The following is a 9,450-nucleotide window of genomic DNA, read 5'->3' on the forward strand; positions in this document are numbered from 1 at the left end:
TAAAGAGTAAACTAGAATGTTTTCGAGTAGAATTATTTAAAAATAGTTCTAATGTGTTTTTAAAGTCATCTAGTAAAAATCTTATGGTCCTGAGGTGGAAAAAATATTTATTCATGAAAGAAAAAAATTTTTTAATTAATAATAACAGTAGCTAAATATATGAAAAAATTTAAGATAGTGTTGATGACAATAGCTCATTATTAAATTAATATTCAGGTTGGTCGCTTTTAAACTTCGATATGAGATCTGTATTTGTTCGAATTTTTCCGGATTTTCCATTTTTTACAACTAGAGTTTGCAACTACAAACTTGGAAAAAAATAAAATTGTAAGGATGTCGAGGATCTTAGAATGCGATTTCATAAACACGTTTATTTCGGAAAAGGACAGGGACTAGAGGTTACCCTCGTGCGCGCAACGACAACGTTGGCTTCTTCTCCGCTCTACACTTTTAACGGTTTTTGCCGTGTAGGCGGTTACATTCCAGAAGCCAATCGGGTGTCTTAATTGTAAAGTACGCCCTCCGAGAGGCGACAGGGTGAGGGAAGCCGACTAGTTTATTTGGGTATCCTCGTCGCCTACCTAGGGCCCTTAGCGTTACGCATTTGGTCCGCAGATGTCTTACGGTACGTCAACGGCTATTGAGACCTTTAGCTAAAATACGAAGTCTCTAATAAATCATCATAAAACATAAAGTTCCGCTAAATCTCAAAAATAGCCTGAAGTCACGTCCGCACCGTAATCATAAACTACGCCCTTGGCCGGCCTATGGTTGCGGCCCGCATGGGTCGCGGTCGCTCGAATTCCTTACAAAATACGTATCATTACAATTAATAATATTCTTAATTTATATTAATTAGAGATTTTGTACACAAGATTTACATGTTAGTTACATATTTCATATAAAACAATTAAACTGTACGTTCTAATCCTGGTTAAAAAAATAATGTGCCTTCAGTTTTATGCTAAAAGACGGACCGGTTCTGTTCCAGGAAAGACTGACCGGTTCTGTGCCATGCTAAAAGACTGACCGGTTCTGTTCCAGGAAAGACTGACCGGTTCTGTGCTATGCTAAAGCGGCGATGTCACGAAAGTGGGAACGCCGAAACCCCGGGCGTGAGCACTCTCATTCCTCTCTGAGAGTAGCTTCTCCAATTCTACATAAATTAGGGATAGTCGAAGTCCGGAATCAGTTAAGGACAAGAGGTCATAAATTCTCAGTCAAGGACCTCTTGGAACTCCCTCGGACCTCTCTCTTGTTCGGTCCCACATGGCCCCACGTCCCTCGTTTTGGCAGGGCTTCACCCTCATGCGTACCCCACTCCCGTGCGTGCCCTATTAAGATCCATCCACTACCAATCACCATCAAGCAGCAACCGGAAGACGAGTCATCCGACGAATCAACGCCTAGCCAAAAGATTCTAATTTTCCTATTGACTAAGGAAGGGATACGAGAAGGAAGAAGCTGGGAAAGGATTTGAAGCTCCAGGATGAGACAGAACTCATTGTAGAACCGAGGGAGTTACATCTCAAAGAACTACCAATAAAATCTATAACAGTTTTCGCCATTTACTCTGTGTATTAAGTTTATTTCTTAACCTCCACGAGCAGAGCGCTTCAGCGCTCCACGGGCACTCGAACCCACAACAAAAGTCCCTATTCCACCACACTGCGACGCAACAGTATTGTAGCGTGGCCAGTTGACCACGCGAACATAGCTAGATATATATAGTATCGATTAATGGCGCGGAGAGGCAAATTTAAATATAAGATGCAATCGCGTATTTCATACATACGTATTTTATTTGGGCGCGATAGTTTAGAGTAGGTAAAGAAAGACCGGGAGAGTTCCATAGAGATCCTTGACGAAATTCGAGTCGGCGAGACTAATTGCGGAATTTAGAGAAAGTCACGCAGCCTCTTAGAGTAGCTTCTCCAATTCTACATAAATTAGGGATAGTCGAAGTCCGGAATCAGTTAAGGACAAGAGGTCATAAATTCTCAGTCAAGGACCTCTTGGAACTCCCTCGGACCTCTCTCTTGTTCGGTCCCACATGGCCCCACGTCCCTTGTTTTGGCGGGGCTTCACCCTCATGCGTACCCCACTCCCGTGCGTGCGCTATTAAGATCCATCCACTACCAATCACCATCAAGCAGCAACCGGAAGACGAGTGATCCGACGAATCAACGCCTAGCCAGAAGATCCCAATTTTCCTATTGGCTAAGGAAGCGAGACGAGAAGGAAGAAGCTAGAAAAAGGATTCGAAGCTCCAGGATGAGACAGAACTCATTGTAGAACTGAGGGAGTTACATCTCCAAGTACTTCTAATAAAATCTACAACAGTTTTTCGCCTTTAAACTCTGTGTACAAAGTTTATTTCTTAACTTCCACGAGCAGAGCGCTTCAGCGCTCCACGGGCACTCGAACCCACAACCAAAATCCCTATTCCACCACACTGCGACGCAACAGTATAATGCATAGAATGAAAATAATTATCTTTTATTGTATAATTTCATTACACACTTATTGCCTTCTTATTTTCCATATTGTTCGCCATTGTAATCCTTATTTTATAATCGATAGTTTATAGGTGTAATTAATTAATTTGTAAATTATTGCGATATTTATAAAATAATGATTATTCAACAAAATATATTCTGTAATAGTTATAGAATAAAAAAAAAAGAATAAATACAATATACAAGTAATGAAAAATTCAATCGTTCTTATTGTGATCCGTAGTAAAAACAGAAAATTAATTTTTTTACTTACAAGGAGAGGCCACGTCCTTCGGGTCACCGATTCGGTTGAAACTTTGCACACTTATAGATCTCGTTCTCCTCTTTACGAATATATACCATTATAGGGGCAGATACCCAATACTTTTCGAGATATTGATGATTGAAGTTTCATTATTTCCCATGTAATTCCGTATTTTTTCTAGCCTACACCAAGAGTCGATGTGGCGCAACGGTAGCGTGCCATGTTTTCAACCGGACGACCAGGGTTTAAATCCTGCCGACTAACGCATTTTTTTTTTAATTTCATTATGTTTTATCATTAGATATTTATATTATTAATTTCAAACGATTAAATTTCACGCATAAAATTGCATTTTACATCGGTTACATCGGTGGGGTGACGAGGGGTCTTGACGCTTTAGGGTCTCTTCATACTTGCCGGAGGCGAACGTTAGTATGGATACTACCACGATTTTCTAATTCATACGCACCAGAACCATAAAAATCAACCTGAGAAGGCGCTCGAGATGCTCGCAACAAAAGCTAAGACCCGCACACAGCGGGGGTTCGCTACCTAACTCCCGAACAGTTTACTCCCCTCTACACCCGGGGATGCCTATGCATCCGCTGAGAGCTGGGCAAGCCGTTGGGCATCCGTTTTCGGCCGCCTGGCACCGGCGGCCGCCACCTGGCACAGGCCGCGTGGCATCGGCCGCCGGTGCCACGACAGCATCCGCACACAAGCCATGTTCGAAGTAGAGAAAAGAATATTGTTCATCTGAGTTGTAATGTTAAGAAGTAATGGTTCAAACTATAATCTAATTTAACGATGGAACGATGAAAATCAGCTTCACAAATCAATTTTAGCATAGTTAAATTATATCTTATATCTTATAAGTGATTATAAGTCAAAACTCCGGAGAACAAGTTTAAATGATTAGAATTCATTAGTTGCAAGGTGTGTTCGAAAGCTGGTGGAAATAGTGGAAAATTGGAAAAGTGGAAATATACGTATAACATTTGGTTCGCAAACATCTACGGTTGTAAATCTTAGTACGCTAACGGTGTACAAGGTTCCGCATGTGCTGCATTCGGCTGGCTTAAAAATTACGAAAGTGGTGGGTACAATCGGAAGGATTTTTAATTTATGACGTCCATGGTCGGTAGGTCGTCGATAGGGATTTTTATACCTGGCCTTGGTCGCGTGCTTGTCGCGTCGTACGTAAGGTCTTACGACGCAACCAAAAAAAAAACCATTTTAATGTCGCCATTCTTTCAGTGCCACCATTTTTGGGGAGTCTATCGTTAGGTCTGCCTATGCTCATCTCCGCCGCGCCCGCAGACCCAGTATCTTGGCTTCGACGTCACACGCTACATAGTATATGTGACGCTGTAGCCAATATCTCGACTATAGCCGAAAGTACGTGTGAAACGAGGCCTGTCCCTTGCACTCTGATCCAATCGGCCGCGCATTCGTACCTATGCTCTACCCAACGAGACCAAGGCAGTGAAGCACCCAGCGTGCGTCCTTTGCTAATTGTCTTGCAAGGGTAACTTCAACTCTGTCGCACTCGAGCGCCTATGTTTACGTCTACTGTCTCGTCTCATTGGACAAGATATAGATACGCCATCGCATTCCTGCCAGGGAGCCTTCCATCTAATCATTTTTAGGTCATTATGGACAAGAATTCAGAAGTTTTCCATATACATTTTTTCGTGTCGTAAGACAAAACGATGCAATTTATGTGGAATTAATTCTTCTTATTCTACAAGTTACCATGTGATTGAGTCATTAAACACGATATCGGACACTTTTGGGTGTATTGTTTCGGATTTCTTCCAGTTTCACTTGGACCACAACACATTTCAATGTCATCAAAAGTCGAGACATAGTCCCCCAAAAATGATCGAATTCACAAGGCATGACCCCCTTCCTAACGTGAATACTTCCTATAAAAAAAAACAACTATTCTCGTTTTTACAATATATGTATAATTTACGTTAATATATAAGGATGTGTGATGCTGTTTCACGAAGAGGTAGGAACGATTCCTATTTCCATAATGTTCTAGAGGAGAGATACCGATAGTTTACCTAAGGACCTGTAGAGCCCCGAGAAACCTTTTTTTTTGTGCCACGCACAGCAGGGAACTGTCAACGCGGTCTCGAAAGGCCATCTGGTAATGATCAGCCGCTTGCTCAGCCGCCGGACAACGGCGGTCTCTGGGAATAGTCCAATGGCCGGAACGAAGGCGCTCGAGCTTCGACAGAATATCGGCAACACGGCATTTGGACCTATAGTCCGTACGTAAAACCCTCCGGTCCCGGCCAGTATGAAGAGACACTTATTGTTTCCTCGTCGCGTTACACTTTTAGATTTTTCAATATATCCTCATAAAATTGTGACGAGTGAATGGAGGGGATTTTCCTGATGAAAATGGGGTCAAATTCGAGTGTAATCGAACAAGTTTCACTGATACGTAATGTTACGATAAAAATTACAATCTCATTAAAGACAGTCCAAATGATGTCGTGTTTGGACTCATTTCGATCGGAACAAGCTCTACAACTCGTTCGTCTTAACAATATTGTTCTGATTAAAAACATACAAGCATAAATTGCCAATAATGCACGATTCTCCATCTGCTTACATTGTAGGCTGTTGGTCGGTCGCTGGTCTTTGAAGTTCCGAGCTCGTACAGTCGCGAGATATCGGTGTGAAACAACTACCAATCCAATTGCAAAACTTCATTGTTTTTCATGATTTTTTATGGGACTTGCGCCAACTAATTCGTGCCATTCTTCTGATTAAAATGACACTAAACACGGTACAAATTGGACTGTATTTAGCATTTTTATCCGTAGATTTATTCGAAGGCTTCGAATAAATTTTCGGATAACTTTTGCCAGTTCGACGAATAAACGGCGACGACGGCCGACGAGGACCGACGAGCGCCGACCGTCGAAGACCCAGCGACTGCCAAACGGCATACAATGTAAGCGGATGGAGAATCGTGCATTATTGGCAATTTATGCTTTTATGTTTTTAATCAGAACAATATTGTTAATACGAATGAGTTGTAGAGCTTATCCCGATCAAAATGAGTCCAAACACGACATCATTTGGACTGTCTTTAATGAGATTGTAATTTTTATCGTAACATTACGTATTAGTGAAACTTGTTCGATTACACTCGAATTTGACCTCATGTTCATCAGGAAAATCCCCTCCATTCGCTCGTCACAATTTTATGAGGATATGTTGAAAAATCTAAAAATTTTAACTTTCATTCGTGCGCGATTCTCCATCCGCTTACATTGTATGTCGTCTGTCGTCGCTGGGTCTTTGAAGCTCGACGCTCGGCAAAAGTTATTCGAAGCCTTCGAATAAAAGATACAGATAAAAGATGAAAAAATTATTCGAAGTTCGAATAAATCCGCTTCGAATAAAAAAAATTATCTTTATTCGCCGGATAAATTCTCGTCGAATAAAATTATTTATCCCATACTCGTCGAATAAAGATACTTTTTTTATTAGAACCTTCGAATAACAAATAAAGATAAAGTATCTTTTATTCGAATCGTCATTTAAATAATTTTTTATCTAAATAATGCCCAACTCTGCTTTTGACCATCTTATCCGGCATTGTCTTAAAAATCAACAAAAAAAAAATTATGTAAAAAATATAGAACATATTTTAGTATACGCCATTAAACCCGATCTTTAAAAAATATTTCTAGTCCAAATTTCGCATTGATATCTTTTTTAGTTTAAAAGTTGTAGCAAAATGTGCGCCTCGCCGAACCGGGAATCGATTGCGGCTCAGGCGCTCGAAACTTCGGTAACGTGAATTCGGCGGAACGCGTCGAACAGTCGAGCTGGCAGCTCACACGGACAGAATAGAGGTACGCTTTAGTGTAGCGCGTGCGTAGTAGAAGCAACGTAAGGAGACGTACTGTTGCCTTCGTCGTTTATTTTCTCACTACAAACGGGAAAGAAAATAATGCAACTACGTTCTCAGTCAGTAGTGAAATAGATTGACATCTTGCAAAAAAGAACAACTACATAATTATTGATTAATTAATTCTTAACTCTTTCGAATTTTACAACTAATATTAATTGATATTTTGGATGATTCTTTAAAGCTAAAGTTTATGTTTTTTAAATGAAATATACATGAAAATATATAGTAAATTTCAATTTAATTTCTTTTTCAAGTTCAGTTACAAAATACATTCAAAATGGTTGCGTATTAATAGTGTCAAAAAATTGTAGAAATGCGAATAATAATTATACGTATGGAGAATTGTTATTTATGTTCAAGGTTTATGAAAATTGTATTTCTATAATTTGGAAACGTAGTATCTATATTTATTAATATTGTATTGATAAAGATAATTGTAGATATATAACATAATGACATCAAATAAAAAAATATAATTTGAACCTATAGTCATAACATCAGATATGTACATAACTCGTCAATCATTTGTATTTGACCAGATTTGATCATTTTTGTGCATCTAGTTCCAACATTTATCGTTCGTCAGCGTAGAGGGCGTAAGAAAACCAGTTCTTTACATGTGAGACACGAAACCCCATATGGTGATTGGTCTACTCCTATACCTCGTCTGTGTCAGTATACAAATTTACTATATACCAACAACATTATCTACAGTGAAGATTCGAGGTTTGTCACTCCCGACGTTCCCAGCTATTGTCACCCGGACACCTCACACCACTCGAGAACCGGCGCGACGCGGCCACAACATTGTTGCGTATATCGGTGTGAGGCTAGAAGACCACTACTAATCCAATTACAAAACTTCTTTATTTTTCATTATTTTTTTATGAAACTTTTACCAACATATTCGTGGCATTTTTCCGATTAAAATGACACCAAATATGATATAATTCCGATGATATTTACTTGTGTAACAAGCATTAAAAGTTTCGAACACAGAGAAGGACAGCGTATGAGGAAGAAAGAGACGCGACGAGTCGAAGCGTTCGGAAAAGATCAAAGCTCGCGTGAGCGCGGACCTTTAAATGAAAAATGTAACTTCTTTATTATTGTCACGTTCCCATGCAAGGGAACGCGACGCTCCCGGCTCACGCTTAACGCGTTTAGCGGGAGCTGCCCCCACCACAGAACGTACTCGTCGCGAGGTGGCCACCTGCGAAGGAGCTGGCCACCATACAAACAAAAACACAATCGAAAACAAAACTAAGTAAGAAGATTTCCTAGAAAAATCCAAAAATAGATACAAATATGGAGGAAACGGCCGTATAAATACGAGTGGCAAAGAGCCACTCGCGCTCAGATTCCTCCAGACCCTTCGAAGGTGCGGTCCTTGCCAGCACCTTCCAAAATCCACCAGAAGGTGCGGTCTTCGCCAGCACCTCCTGGCTAACTACCTATAATTCCCGCAATACTCCATATAACTAATAAAGTCCTTTTTTTAGATGTGTAAGTCGCGTAAGACTAAGCGGGGAGGAAGGAAACACCAGTTAAAAAAACTAACAAAGGCATTATATCAACACGTAGAACCCCCAGAAAACTTTGATGATTATTTCCGGCCCGCATGGAAATTAATCCCAATAACATTTTCGAAGCCTATACCATGGAAGCTGATCCCCACGCCGTCCCCTGTCCTAGCTTCTCCCCCCACCGACGTGCATCTAGCCTATGATCCACGCGTAATAAATTTTATAATAAGCGATAATACCTTACCTACATTAATATCACCTATTATTTAAGCACACATACACATTAACACTTCTTTTATAAACACGAACATTCACGCACACACTACACACACATTTGTATATATAAAACAGTTTCTTCTTCTTAATATACATATTTTATTTATCAACTAACAGTTTTTCTTTCCTTTTTTCCCTATAAGCTCACCTCCTTCTCCCTGCGAAATAAACCCCGAAACTCCGTAATTAAAACGTAACAGATAAAAATTTGGTGACAGCGGTGGGGTTTCGCACATGATACGCGGAGAAGGAAAAGCTTTGGGAAAAAGTTAGAAATTTATATTAAAAATGCCTCTTACACGGCAACAAAAACTTACTGAAGGAGAAGTAGAAGTATTGTTGGAGCAACTCCAGAAAAAGGAACAGCTACTAGCTGAACAACAAGAACAATTTAAAGAAACACAGAAAAATTTCGAAGATTTCTTAGAGACGGAAAGAGAGAAAGTTCGATTAGAAGAAGATGATAAAATTAAAATTCTAACACAAACTGTTTTAAATTTACAAACTCAACTCACCGAGAAAAGTAGGCAAGTCAGCTCCCCTCAAGCATCGTTAACACAAAATCACTCTTCCTCACTAAAAATTCAAGATGTCATTCAAGACATACCGACATTTTCGGGAAGTAATATCCCAATCAATAGGTTTTTTCAAGCCTGTCGACGAGCTCGGGATGCTCTCTCACCTTGTCAAGAGCCAGACCTAGTCAAATCAATTAGATTAAAAATTTTTGGCAGAGCCTACTGCATCATAGAAGATGAGGAATTTTCTTCAATCGATAATCTTTTAGATTCTCTTCATACCAAACTACTTCCTCAAAAATCATCATATTTTTACCGTGGTCAATTATCAGATATTTTCAAGGGTCTTAATGAACATATCATAGACTATATCCAGCGTGTCAAAAATTTAAAAAATACAATTGTAGCTTCAGAACGACAGGAA

At 39.8% G+C, this 9,450-nt stretch overlaps 1 protein-coding gene across 1 annotated transcript in view; it reads left to right on the top strand.

Annotated features, from left to right (window-relative positions):
• Nucleotides 1–1,159, top strand: part of LOC143362635 (uncharacterized) — a 114,467-nt gene extending 113,308 nt beyond the window's left edge. Inside the window, exon 11 of the mRNA XM_076802981.1 lies at nt 1,045–1,159. The gene's annotated coding sequence lies outside the window, so the exon portion shown is untranslated. The remainder of the gene's footprint in view (nt 1–1,044) is intronic.
• The last annotated feature ends 8,291 nt before the right edge of the window (nt 1,160–9,450 follow it).

The sequence above is a fragment of the Halictus rubicundus genome, chromosome 17 (assembly GCF_050948215.1).
Source record: "Halictus rubicundus isolate RS-2024b chromosome 17, iyHalRubi1_principal, whole genome shotgun sequence".
Lineage (NCBI taxonomy): Eukaryota > Metazoa > Arthropoda > Insecta > Hymenoptera > Halictidae > Halictus > Halictus rubicundus.